Raw genomic sequence first — 15,264 nt, forward strand, 5'->3', positions numbered from 1 at the left:
GCAGAGATCAACTTTAAAAGCCAGAAAAAAGCATGATCAAAAAGCAACATAGAAAAACAATGACCACAGAGAAGTATCTTGGTGACAGGGAAGATCAAAACAAATTCTGGAGAGGGCAGCATTGTCAATATACCCACATCTGAAACTTCTGAAGGGAATATGAATTCATCTCAAGCCCAAAAAGACTTCTTAGAAGAGCTAAAGAAGGATTTTAAAAGTCAAATAAGAGAGGTAGAAGAAACATTGAACAATTCCTTTAAAAATACAGTTGACAAAATGGAAAAAAAGTACACCGAAGAAAACAACTCTTTAAAAAGTAGAATTAGCCAAATGGAAAAGGAGGCACAAAAACTCACTGAAGAGAAGAACTCCCTAAAAAGTAAAATGGGCCAAATGGAAAAGGAGGTACAAAAGCTAACTGAAGAAAACAATTCATTAAAAATTAGAATCAGAATCAACTCAACATGCCTGCAGAGCTCTAGTGAAAAGGTACCTGCTTCCTCCCAAGACAACAAACATTTAAAGGCAGAGGATGCTCTTTTTGTCTTCCTGTCAGTCACAGTGCACATCACAGTATCAGTGCTTAATAAATGTTTATTCATTAAAAAAATAAAATAAAATAAAATAAAATAAATAGAAATTAGAATAGAGCAATTGGAAGCTAGTGACTTTATAAGAAATTAAGAGATTGTAAAACAAATTCAAAAGAATGAAAAAATAGAAAACAATATGAAATATCTCATTGGAAAAACAACTGTCCTGGAAAACAGATCCAGGAGAAAGAATTTAAAAATTATTGGACTATCTGAAACCCATGATCAAAAAAAGAGCCTTGACATCATCTTTCAAGAAATTAACAAGGAAAACTGCCCTGATATGTTAGAACTAGAGGGTAAAATAGAAATGGAAATAATCTACCAATCTCCTCCTGAAAGAGATCCCCAAAGGAAAACTCCTAGGAATATTTTAGCCAAATTCCAGAGTTCCCATTTCAAAGAGAAAATATTACAAGCAACCAGAAGGAGAAAGGGAAAGGAGGAATTGGATAAATTATCTCACATAAAACACACAAGGAAGTCTTTCACAGTGGAATGAAAGTGGGGGAAGGAGAGAGGGAATGAGTGAATCTTATTCTCATCGGATTTGGCTTAAGGAGAGAATAACATACACTCTCAATTGGATATGGAAATCTATCTTACCCTACAGGAAAATAGGGAGGGAATGGGACAAGAGTGCAGGAGGATAAGGGAGGGAAGGGCAAATTTGGGGTAGGGGGTAATCAGAAGCAAACACATATAAGGAGGGACAGGGTCAAAAGAGAGAATAGAATAAATGGGGGGTAGGATAGAATTAAGGGAAATATACATTAGTTTTTAACAACATAACTACTATGGTAGTGTTTTGCATGACAACACATGTATAACCTGTATTGAATTGCTTGCCTTTTCAATGAGGGTGGGTGGTGAGGGAGGAAGGGAGAAAATTTGGAACCTAAAGTTTTAAAAAACAAAAGTTAAAAAATAATGTTTTCACATGCAACTGGGAAATAAGATATACAGGCAATGGGGTATCAAAATCTATCCTGCCCTACAGGAAAATTGAAGAGAAGGGAATAAGAGAAGGGGGGGAGATAGAAGGAAGGGCAGATTAGGAGAAGGGGTATTCAGAATGCATGTCATCTTGGGGTTGGGGGAGGGAGCAGATGGGGTGAAAATTTGGAACTCAAAATCTTGTGGAAGTGAATGTTGAAAATTAAAAATAAATAAATTTTTTTTAAAAGAGGATGCTTGTTAACCCAAAGAAATGTATTTCTAGTGTCAGAATTGTGATGGGCTAGTAGGGGAAATGTTTTTGATTGGGTTTGTTTTTCTTACACCTTTTCAGATCTCTTCTCTTAGGGCACTGACTACCTGCTCTGTTTATGACAAAGCTTACTGTGATTATTTGGTAATATGTTAGGAGCCAAATTGATCTATTGTGTGTGCTCAAAGGAATAAAGCAACATACAGATCTTAAAAAAAAGAAAAAGTGATTCTGATTCGATAGTGAATGTAAAGGGCTTTGCAAAAATTAAAGTATTATATACATGTCAGCTATTATTTTTCAAAGAATAATAGAATCTGAGTAAAGATTCTCTAGTTTAATCCCTGCTTAAGAATACTGGGTTTGACTGATCAATAAGAATTAAACCTAGTTTCCTTTTTAAATTAGTTCTTTAGTGTTCTACTTCTCATTTGGAAATTCCTAGAGAATAGTCTTAAATCTGCTATAAGTTGCCACCTACGTCCCTAATGTATTCTTTCTACTTATTCTCCTCCAAATTAATTCACCTAAAGTAAATTTTTGATATCTTTTTTAAACATTGCTTTGTATCTCCCCTAGCTATTCATTACAATAGTGTGTGTGTGTGTGTGTGTGTGTGTGTGTGTGTGTGTGTGTGTGGTGTGCATGCTTTAGAGGAAGAAGTGAAATTCCAACAAAACAAATCAGCACACTGAAACAATTGAATATTAAATGAAATGGTCCACACCTTTGGACCGTGACTTCTGCAAAGCATGTAGAAGTGAAAGGAAGAGGGAAGAAGCAAGAGTCTTTCCAAATCTGCTCTGTGAGGCCAATGTTATTATAATTTTACAGCATTCACTTTTGAATTTTTAAATTTGATCATCTCATTGTGTGTATTGTTTTCCTGTATCTACACATCTTCAATGATCTTAAACCTAAATCTGAAGGACATTAAAACATTTCTGTCTTCATAAATAAATCTATTATAGTTCCTCTTAAATGTCAGAAAAATTCATATATGTGAAGTTCTTTAATTAAAGCAAAAAGCAGCTGTCAGGAAACAAAAATGAGAAAAGTTTCCATACTTTTTGTCTCTTCTGTTATCAGTAATATCATCTTATCACTCTGATTTAGTCACTATTTTGAAAGTAGTTAATTTATTGTGATATCCTTTTCCTGTGGTTGTCTCAGGCAGCAGTTTCTTGGAGTAAAACCTAATACTCCTCCTTGCTTTGAAATATTGCAGTGCTCATTATGTATATTATTCAAATGTCTCCGAGAATAAGGCAAATTGTATCATTATTTCTGTGTGTGTTTGTGTGTGCGCCCCTAAAAAGGGGGAAAGCATTTGAGAGCAGGGATTAAATCTTACATATCTTCACATTGCCTCATACAACCTAGAAGTACATTACAGGAGCTCCTGAAAAGAAAATTATGCTGGCATGCCACAATCATAAGAGTGTGGATTTACAATAGAAAGAAGCCTTAGAGATCACCTAGCATGGCCTTTTCATTTTTCAGATGAGGAAACTGAGACCTACAGAGGTCAAAGGAATTGAACAAGATTATACAGATAGTTAAATAGCAGAGCTGAGATTTAAAACTGAGCCCACTGCCTGCAATTCAAATGCTCTTTTAACCACACTATGCTGCCTCAACCCCTACATTTCCATTTTCATAAAAATGGTGTTCTACATTGTCACTGTTTTTGACAATTTTTTTCCCTTGGAAATTTTTCATCCCAGATTTTTGACACAGATTCTTGTTTATTTATTTAGGCCACTTACTTCTTACCTAGCATCTTTCTCTTCCTTAATATATGACCACTCCTATATAGTGTATTAGTATGTTTAGATTTTTTTATTTCACTGAAGATGTTGCTCCTGAGATTTATATATATTGATCTATGCTAATATGAACTTGGACTTTGTGACTGCATCTGATATTTTTTTCTAGCCTTGAGACAGAACATAGCAACCTTGGGCCCAATTTTCCAGCTACAAATATCCTTCAGCTGATGGATGATTGATGATATGTACATAGCAGGAGATATATAGCTCCTATATCACTAAGCATAAGTAAAATATGCTTATATTACTTTTTCCTTGGTTTATGTGAACATATTGTACTCTCTAGCATATCATCACCAAAAAAAGCTGTATAAATAGGTATTATTTTAAATATAAGAGTTTCAATTTTGAGCACCCTTGAAACACTTTTTTAAAAAAATGATACATGTTGGAATAGTTTAGGTACACAAGACACAGTAGTCAATGACAATAGTAATATACTGCTTGATAAACCCAAAGACCCCAGCTTCTGGGATAAGAACTTACTATTTGACAAAAACTATTGGGAAAACTGGAAAATAATATGGCAGAATCTAGGCATAGAACAAAATCCTATATCTAAATAAAGTCAAAATGGGTATGCAATTTAGATATAAAGGCCGATACTATAAGCAAACTAGGAGAGCAAGGAATAATTTACCTGTTTTATGGAGAACAGAAGAATTTATGACCAAACAAGAGCTAGAGAACATTATAAAATACAAAATGGATAATTTTGATTACAATAAATTGAAAAGTTTTTTCACAAACAAAGCCAATGAAGGCAACATAGTAGGGAAGCAGAAAGTTGGGAAAGAAATTTTACAACCAGTGTCTCTGATAAGGGCCTCATTTCTAAAATATATAGAGAACTGAGTCAAATTTATAAGAATACAAGTCATTCCCCAATTGATAAATGGGCAAAGGATATGAACAGGCAGTTTTCAGATGAAATTCAAGTTATCCATCGTCATATGACAAAATGCTCTTAATCACTATTGATTAGAGAAATGCAAATCAAAACAACTCTGAGATACCACATCATACCTATCAGATTGGCTAACATGACAAAACAGGAAAACGATAAATGTTAGATAAGATGTGGGAAAATTGGAACACTAATGCATTGTTGGCAGAGGTGTAAACTGATCCAACCATTTTGGAGAGCAATTTGGAATTATACCCAAAGGGGTATAAAAATGTGCATACTTTTTGACCCAGCAACAGCACTTCTAGGGCTGTATCTCAAAAAGATCATAAAAATGTGAAAAGGACCCACATGTACAAAAATATTTATAGTAGCTCTTTTTGTGGTGGCAAAGAACTGGAAATCGAGGGGATGCCCATCCATTGGGGAATGGTTGAACAGCTGTAGTATATGAATGTAACGGAACACTATTTTGCTGTAAGAAATGAGGAACAGGCTGACTTCAGAAAGACTTGTATGATCTGATGGTGAGTGAAGTGAGCAGAACCAAGAGAATGTTGTACACAGTAACAGCCATGTTGTGTGATGACTAACTTTGACAGACTTAGCTGTTGTTATCACTGCAAGGATCTAAGACATTTCCAGAGACCTCGTGATGGAAAATGCTATCCACATCCAGAGAAAGAACTATGGAATTGGAATGCAGATCATAGAACACTATTTGCTTTCTTTCCCCTTGTTTTTTTTTTGTTTGTTTGTTTCTTCTTTCTTGTGGTCCTTCCTATTGGTTCTAATTCTTCTTTACCACATGAATAATGTGAAATATATGATATGATGGATGTGTAAGTAGAGCCTATATCAGATTGCATGCCATCTTGAGGTTGGACAGGGAGAAAATTTAAAACTCAAAAGCTTATGTACGTGATTGTTGAAAACTAAAAATAAATTAATTTAAACAATTATAAAAATGATATATATTTATTTAGACTCTATAATTATATCCATTCCACCCTGATCCTGACTTTCTAGACTTAAAAACCATATCTCCAATGCTATTTAATCATGCAACTCCTCAGTGGGAATGCACTTTCACTGTGCCCACTCCTTTCTTCCATTAGTGATTTCCTCCTGGAACCTCCGGCCTTCTTTCCTTCCCTTTTTGGCTCTACTCCTAACTTTTTTCATACTTCAAAAGCATTCTATGCTGCTGTTTCATTCTGAAATTTTCTTCAATATCTGGATCTCTGTACCTAGGAACATCCATCTACTCTTTTGGCTTTATTTCCTGGAAATATCCCTCCACCAGAAATGCCCTTTTCTCCTTCTGAGTCCCACCTGAGCCTCCATTTTTTGGAGGTCACCCCAGATGACTCTGTTGCTGACTTTCTAGACTTCAAAACTGTGTCCCCATTCTATATTCCTTTATCTTCCTTCTCCACCTGCTAACCCACACTTCAAACATTTCAACTCCCATTTGCGTGGTACCTTCCCCTATTAAAATCTAAGCCCATTGTGGGCAGAGACTTTCTTTTGTTGCATTTCTATCTCCAGTGCTTGGCACATAGTAAGTACTCAATAAATGCTTTTTTTCCCCTTCCTTCTTCACTTGGGAGATGACTTGAAATAGGATGATTCTTCTAATCAATACAAAGCAGTTTCTAATCAAAGGAAAGAATTAGGCAAACATATACTTTAATTTCTTTACACAGAGAATAGGTCAACCTCCCATTTATTTTCAGGAGCCTAAATGCAAGTTAATTATGTTACTTCAATAGAATAATCTTCTACAAATATTGTTGGCACATTATAACATTCAACCCCTCACTTTCAACTTTGTAGAGATATTCTAGACTGGAAAACAATTGACAAGCAATAATGTTTTTAAAGTAATATACTTTGAGACAGAAAAGAAATCCAAACGAATATGCAAGTTGATAAGAGTAGTGTTTCCAAAAGCATTTAAATAAATCTCATTACAATTTCAAATATTAAGATGAGAAATGTACTCATAGCTCAGCTGCTAGGAACCAAGGTACACAAATCAAATAAATATATCTTAAGTATTAATGTGTTTGTTTCCTCTTCCATATTATGTAAGTATATCTTGGGCAGGAGGGAATCATTTCCCCAGTAGCACCAAGGACTTATGCATTCAATATCTAAAGCAAAGGTAGGCAGGGATACACTGGGACCAGCTTATGCTGGCTTGCTAAAGCCAATTGTTAAATGCTCAGTGTGAACATTTACTCCTCAATGATCAGAAAATACTACAAATCAGTGATTTCTTTATCATTTTGTTAATTTTCTACTCTAGGCTTAAGAAAGCGGTGGATAAAATATTAATAATCCAGATAAAATTAAATATTTTCAGAGACTCAGATCTTAAACATTTATCAGCATGTCCTCAGTTTTATTTAGGTAGGGATGCATGGGATACATTAATATATCACCAAAAAGATGTATTCTGTTCAATGTGAGTGTGTACCCTGAGAAGTGATATGTTTATTATAGGTGGTCCTCTCTGAGAAATACATTCCTAGGAACTGTGATCCAAGTAAAGTACACTAAGCACATGCCTTCATCTTTGTGTCATAAATCATATTCTGTAATCACCAGAAATTGTGAAATGTGTTACTAAAAGTATAAGTGATTGCTTTAGGTTAGAATCATGGTGAGGACCTCTGTTTCCCAGTTCTCAAATACTTCATGAAACTTCCCTGAGAGAATTTCGTCCTCTTGATATTCTTTAACTATGCTCTGAACTTCACTGAACCCTAAATTTCAGCTCAAAAAATGCTGAGGAATTCCTGTGTGCATGTATACACATAAAAACAGAAGGGCCCCAGAACATATAGATCTCTCTATATATCTATATATCTATATCTGTGTGTGTGTATGTACATATCGGTATATGTCTCAATATGTATGCATATGTGCATGCGCATGTGCATTATTATCTCTATATAGGTATGTACACACATATATACATGTATGTATACATACATACACACACTAGTTTCAATTAAGTGTCTGTCTAAAGTTTTCGGGTTTCAGTATAAAAGAAAGGGTTCTCTCCAATAGTACCTGACTGAATTTGAATAATTTACACCCAGAAAGTTAAAGTATGATGCATTAGTTATTAAAAAAAAAATCTTCTGACATAAGTATATCAAGTTCAGTTTAAGTCCTGATATTCCACAGTAACTGCCCAAAACATTGAGAACAGATGTAGAGTTTTGTTTCATATTCAGTGTTTATCTGAAATCTGAGACAACAGTATTGTATATCACATACAGTAGGATGCTAATGGTGTGTTTAAGGTATCTAATGTATTTATTTAAATTAGTGTCATCACTCAGGAATAATTTTAGATATTAAGTTGATTGACAATAATGTTTCATAGTTATCTTTTTTCTGAAAGATGTCATATTTTAATTATAGAAATGCAAATTAAAACAACTCTGAGGTACCACACCACACATATCAGATTGGCTAACATGACAAATCAGAAAGATAATAAATGTTAAAGAAGATGTGGGAAAATTGGAACACTAATGCATTGTTGGTGGAGTTGTGAACTGACCATCCTGGAGAGCAATTTATAACTTTGTCCAAAGGGCTATAAAAGTGTGCATACCCTTTGATCCCACAATACCACTATGAGGTCTGTATCCCAAAAAGATAATCAACAAGTGAAAAAGATCCTCTTGTATAAAATTATTTATAGCAGGTCTTTTTGTGGTGGCCAAGAATTGGAAATTGAGGGCATGCCCATCAATTCAGAACAGCTGAAAATGTTGTGGTATATGAATGTAATAAAATTCTATTGTTCAATGAGAAATGATGAATAGGTGGATGTCAGAAAAACCCTGGAAAGACCAACATAAATTGATGCTGAGTGAAGTGAGCAGAACTAGGAGAACATTGTAAATAGTAACAGTAAGACTGTGAGATGATTACTTTTAATAGACTTAGATCTTTTCAGTAATGTAATGATCTTAGACAATTCCAAAAGACTCATGGCGGAAAATGCTATCCACATCCAGAGAAAGAACTATGGAGACTGAATGCAGATTGAAGCATACTATATTCTCTCTCTCTCTCTTTTTTTGTTTATTCTTTCTTCTAGTTGTTCCCTCTTGTTCTGATTCTTCTTTCACAACACTAGTATTGTGGAAATATGTTTAATATGCTGGTACACATGTTGTCTATATCAGATTGTGTGCTGTCTTAGGGTGGGGGAGGTGAAGGACAGTGGCCGCTGATGTGTTTAATGATTTTCTCCATACAGATTCTCCCTCAGGGCAAGTGATCCTTATGATAATCTTTTTTTTTTTGTTAGGCAATTGGGGTTAAGTGACTTGCCCAGAGTCACACAGCTAATGTGTGTTATGTCTCTGAGGCCAGATTTTAACTCAGGTTCTTCTGACTCCAGGGCCAGTGCTCTATCTACTGCACCACCTAGCTGCCCCCTAAAATCTAGAGAGTATATTAAATGGACTTAGCTAGAATTCCCTAGATCACGAAAATACTGCAAAGAGACTCTAGTATCAACCAGAAAAATTCTAAAACAGGTAAGGTTTCTTATTGCAATAGAGACATATCTTAGCTTTGATTGCTTCACACAAGAAGCATATTTCCTTTCTTGTCTTTTTTGGCAGGGTAGTTTTAACATCTTTTTTCCATTGTAAGTTAATGCACTATGCTTAGAATTTTTTTTTCCACTCCATTGATGGGATTGCTATTTTTGCTCTTGCTTTTTCCCAACCCACTTCACCTTTAAATCCTGTACTTACTTCTTCAAATAGAATTAAGGATAGTTTTATAGAATCTCTGTTATTAGTGGGAAAAGGTAGCTACTAATAAACTGAGTAAGTTATATATTGCCATTCAACTTGGCAGGTGGTCAAGCATCGAAAAAGTAATATCAGTCAAATTTTTATATGTGGACAGAAAAGCAAAAAGTTTCCAACCTAAAATAAACGATCTCATGCTTGCCTCTATTTAAAAAAAATATTTAATTAACTATTTCTAACACGAATGACTGCTTAAAATAAACATTAAAATTACACAAAATGTATGAATCTTGGATCATTTGATACAATAAAATGAGGCTTATGGCTGGCTTTCAATATTTTGCTATTTAATATTCTAGAAGGGCTCATTGAGTAATTCTCTGCACATATTCAAGTAAAAATCTTAATCACATTCAAGTTATAGCTATATATGAAATAAGAAGAGAAGAGGTAGTATAAAATATTTTATTTAAAATTAAAAGTTTTTTTTTTATAAATGATGGGAGTTGTTTGTTTGAAGACAGTAGATCTATTTACCTATATTAACATGATACAACAAATTACAGGTCTGCTGCACATGTGCTACTGAGTTTATGTCACTTTCATAAGGCATGTATAAATGTTGTCCCAGGTCTATTTTTAGGGGAATAACTAAACCTACAATTAAGTAAGCATTTATTGATGCCTACTCAGTACAAGACAATGTTCAGGGAAATAGAGAGATGAGGAAGGCACAATCCCTGTACAAAGGCAGATTCCACAGAAACAGGAAAGAGAAAATAAATATTTAATACCTGTAGTATTAAATTTTTTATCAATGAAGAATCACACACTGCTTTAGGAGGGAATGAATTAGCACTGTTAAATGGAAAGAATGGTGGGTTTGGGGTCAGTTGACCTAGGCTCAAATGCTGGTGCTGCCACATATTACCTGTGTAATCATTAGTAAGTCACTTAAAATCTCTAGGCTTCATTTTTCTCTTCTCTAAAATGAGAGAATATGCCTATAATCTCTATGAATCCTGCTAGCCCTATATCTAAGATCATATGATTACTGATGAAAGAATCAGGAGCTTGTTAAATGAAGACTTATTCAAGCTTGTACCTAAATAATGAATAATTTCAGCACTTTGATGGTAAAGAGCAGTAGATTTCAGGCAAAGGAAAAAGCAGGGACAAACATAGGAAAGTGTAGATAATGTGTATATCCTGATATCATTCTTGAATTCATTCAATGAACACTATTAAGAACCCACTGGGTGCTGAGAAATATGTTAGATGCTGAGAGAGATACAAAGTTTAGGTAAGCCATGGATATTGTCTTCATGGGGCTTATGGTTTCACAAGATGAAAATAGCCTGATACAGAATAAAATATTGTACAATATATCTATTAAAGAGGCAAAAACAAAGCCCTATAATTGGAAAAATATCAGTTGCTCATGGGTAGGCTGAGCTAATATAATAAAAATGACAATTCTACCTAAGATAATTTACTTATTAAGTGCCATACTAATCAAACTACCAAAAATTATTTTATAGAGTTAGAAAAAATAGTAACAAGATTCATTTGGAAGAACAAAAGGTCCAGAATGTCAAAGGAAGTAATGAAAAGAAATGCAGGGGAAGGTGGCCTAGCAATTCCAGATCTTAAATTGTACTATAAAACAGCAATCATCAAAACTGCTTGGTGCTGGCTAAGAAATAGGGAAGTGTATCAGTGGAATAGGTTAAATATGCAAGACACAGTAGTCAATGACTATAGTAATCTATTATTTGATAAACCCAAAGACCCCAGCTTCTGGGATAAGAACCCACTCTTTGAAAAAAACTGCTGGGAAAACTGGAAAAGAGTATGGCAGAAACTAGGCATAGACCCAAATCTCACACCATATACCAAAATAAAGTCAAAATGGGTTCATGATTTAGATATAAAGGCTGATACTATAAGCAAACTGGGAGAACAAGGAATAGTTTACCTATCAGATCTATGGAGAACAGAAGAATTCATGACCAAACAGGAGATAGAGAACATTATGAAAAGCAAAATGGATAATTTTGATTACATTAAATTGAAAAGTTTTTGCACAAACAAAGCCAATGCAACTAAGATTAGAAGGAAGGTAGAAAATTGGGAAAGAATTTTTACAACCAGTCTCTCTGATAAAGGCCTCATTTCTAAAATATATAGAGAATTAAGACAAATTTATAAGAAAACAAGCCATTCCCCAATTGATAAATGGTCAAAGGATATGAACAGACAGTTCTCAGATGAAGAAATTAAAGCCATCTATAGTCATATGAAAAAATGCTCTAAATCATTATTGATTAGAGAAATGCAAATCAAAACAACTCTGAGGTACCACATCACACCTATCAGATTGGCCAACATGACAAAACAGGAAAATGATAAATGTTGGAGAAGATGTGGGAAAATTGGAACACTAATACATTGTTGGTGGAGTTGTGAAATGATCCAACCATTTTGGAGAACAATTTGGAACTATGCCCAAAGGGCTATAAAAATGTGTGTGCCCTTTGACCCAGCAATAGCACTTCTAGGGCTATATCCCAAAGAGATCAAACAAATGGGAAAAGGACCCACATGTACAAAAATATTCATAGCAGCTCTTTTTGTGGTGGCAAAGAATTGGAAATTGAGAGGATGCCCATCAATTGGGGAATGGCTGAGCAAGTTGTGGTATATGAATGTAATGGAATACTATTGTGCTATAAGAAATGATGAACAGGCTGACTTCAGAAAAACCTGGAAAGACTTATATGGTCTGATGGTGAGTGAAGTGAGCAGAACAAAGAGGGCATTGTACACAATAACAGCCACTTTGTGTGATGACTAATATTGATAAACTTAACCCTTCTCAGTAATACGAGGATCTAAGACATCTCCAGAGGCCTCATGATGGAAAATGCTATCCACATCCAAAGAAAGAACTATGGAAGTTGAATTGCTATTTTTTTCTCTTCTGTTGAGTTTTGTTTCCTCTTTCTGATGGTTCCTCCTATTGGTTTTAATTTTTACTTACAACATCACTAATGTGGAAAAATGTTTAATAGGAATGTAAATATATAGCTTATACCAGATTGTGCACCGTCTTGGGGAGGGTGATGGGGAGGAAGGGGGAGAAAAATTTTAAACTCAAAATCATATGGAGTGATTGTGATAAATCAAAATTAATTAATAAAATAAATTTAAAAAAAAGAAACAAAGCCCTGTGTAACGTTCAATGGGAATGCCATCACTCAATCTTGTACCAGGAAAGGTTTCTTGAACAAGCTGGTATTTGAATTGTCATAATAGACTAGATCAGGGGTCAACAAACTATAGACAGTGGGCCAAATTTAGCCTATTGTCATAATAGACTAGATCAGGGGTCAACAAACTATAGACAGTGGGCCAAATTTAGCCTATCACCTGTATGACCCATGATCTGAGAATATATTTTACATTTTAAAACAAAGTTTTCTTGTATTTAATTTTACTTTAGCTCATGGGCTATACAAAATCAGATGGTGGGCTGGCTTTGGCCCCTGGGCCATTATTTGCCAACTCCTGAACTAGATTATGCCATTCATCTTGCAAATATGGGGAAGGAAGATATTTCAGACATATTAAACAATATGAAAATATATCTTGGAAACAGAAGAACAAGTTGAGGGATACTCTAATTTGTCTGGAATGTAGAATATGTGGGTGAGAATTGGGGGAGGGGGCACTGGTTGTAGACACTTTGAGTGCTAAGCAAAATAATTTAAGTTTTGGTCAAAAGGTAATTAGAAACCACTGAAGATGTTTAGCTACTGGGTTAAAAATGGCCTGATGGATGTGTTATAAGTATTTATTGAAAAATTGCTTAAAAGAGTTATTGGGAAGACTTTGGGATCACATGGCCAGAAAGATGGTCACTTTCCAACCCTCAAAAAAGTATCAGGTAGACATAGAAGAAATGTAGCTAAATCAATAGGAGAAAATAGGCAGACAACAGAATAAAATCCTCATGAATTGTCATTGGAAAACTTTAATCCTTAAAGCTCTTACTAAGTATTTAGCTCCCACCTGTGTCTATGTTCCTGTGACAAAAGCAGATACTAGCTAAGAAGACTGTGTAAGGATTTTTCTTGGAATCTTCCCACTTCTTAAATGGTTCTGTGAGAACTCTCCCTTATCCCCCACATTCTCCTAAAAAACTAGCATATACTAACTGTCCAGACGTGTACCTGAAGTAGAGGAGGAAGGTATTGAGTGTGGAGGAGTGCTGTCATTTGAAAGAAACAGACCCAATTGAGTAATTCAATGGAGATACTAAAATGGGTAGCTGGAAGAAAGAAGCCTAAAAACTAGCTGAATCTACTTCTATCCTCCAACAGGTCCTCTTGGCAGAAATCCAGAGCTGAGCACATTCTGTCCCTCAAAGGGCAGAGCCTGTGGCCATTTTGCAGCCAAGCAGTAAAGGTATACACATCAGCAAAGAGGATAATACAGATACTGAATGATCACAGAGTTCATTCACACATATCCATCACCCAGAAAGCTGGAAAGGACCTTAGAAGCTTCAATGTTCAACCCTCTCATTTATCTATCACGAGACAGAAATAGAGAAGCTAAATAATTTCCCTGAGGTCACACAGGTGCTTAAGTGTCTGAATCAAGACTAATTTCAAGAGAAACTGCTTCAAAAACTCAGAATAAGCAGACAAATAATAGACAAACTGAAACCATAAAATGGATCAAATTCTAGATTTTCAAAATGCTATACTAGATCCAAAGAAGAAATCTGTTTCAAAAAAAATTTAGGAATTAATATAGGTCAGAACAATGCAAAATTTTCAAAATCAATTATCATACTGGAAAAATGAATCATTAATGCAAATACTTTCTGTATAAGTGAGAGATTAAAAATAAAGAAAACATATTGGAAAAGAGGAAATTGTTTAATATGAGAAGCAAAAGGAACAATATTAGACTCTCTGAATTTTATACAAGCCAAAGTGACAGAATGCTCAGAAACAATTTAAGGATAAAAGACATCCTAGAACAACATAACAAATAATTTTAAAAAATATTTATTTCACGAAATGATAAAAGAAAACTTCTTATAACTTCTAAATACCAATGACAAAGAATCAATTTTGGGTATACAGAGATTCTGCATAAAGTAAGAGGCAAGAAAAGACAACTTCAAATTAAAATATTCAAAGTGGCTGAATTTAAAAATTTTAATGAGAAAACAAATTCTGTAAATGATTTAAAATAAAGTCATCAAAACACAAGGATAATGTACTTTCAGTGACACTGGACTATTTCACAGTCATGAGAATTCATAGAAGGAAATACAATAATATAATCTGAAATTATATATTATTCTAGAAATGCTATGAAGGATGTATTGGAAATAGAGCAGAGGAAAGATAGGACAACCTGTTAGCTATTAAAATAGTATATGTGGATTAATGACAGCCTTGACTAAGAAAGTTGAAGTTGGAATATCCAGTATGAATGGATGTAGGAAATCTTACAAAAGACCTGGTACTCATTTTAGATGAAAGGCATTGAAGAAAGAAGAATCAAAGACAACCCCAAGGCTATGAACGTAGAAGACATGATGACTAGTGATAACGCAGAGAGAAACATTGTAGTCTGGAGAATGAACAATTTTAGTTAGAGAAAAAAATAACAAGCAACATCTGAAATTCCAGTGAGATACTCAGATATAGACATTCTGCAAGCAGTTGGAGATTACAGAAACACACATTCTCAGAATCTGAGAATTAGAAGGGAGATCAGTAGTATTCTAGTCCAAAACATATGAAAAAAAGAATCTTCAGAATAGTATACCTGACATGTGGTCATACAATATTTATATGAACACCTTCTCTGAGTGGAAATTTTTACCTTTCCAAGCAGCCTT

Source organism: Phascolarctos cinereus, unplaced genomic scaffold (assembly GCF_003287225.1).
Source record: "Phascolarctos cinereus isolate Bilbo 61053 unplaced genomic scaffold, phaCin_HiC Scaffold_726;HRSCAF=1367, whole genome shotgun sequence".
In the NCBI taxonomy this organism is placed as follows: domain Eukaryota; kingdom Metazoa; phylum Chordata; class Mammalia; order Diprotodontia; family Phascolarctidae; genus Phascolarctos; species Phascolarctos cinereus.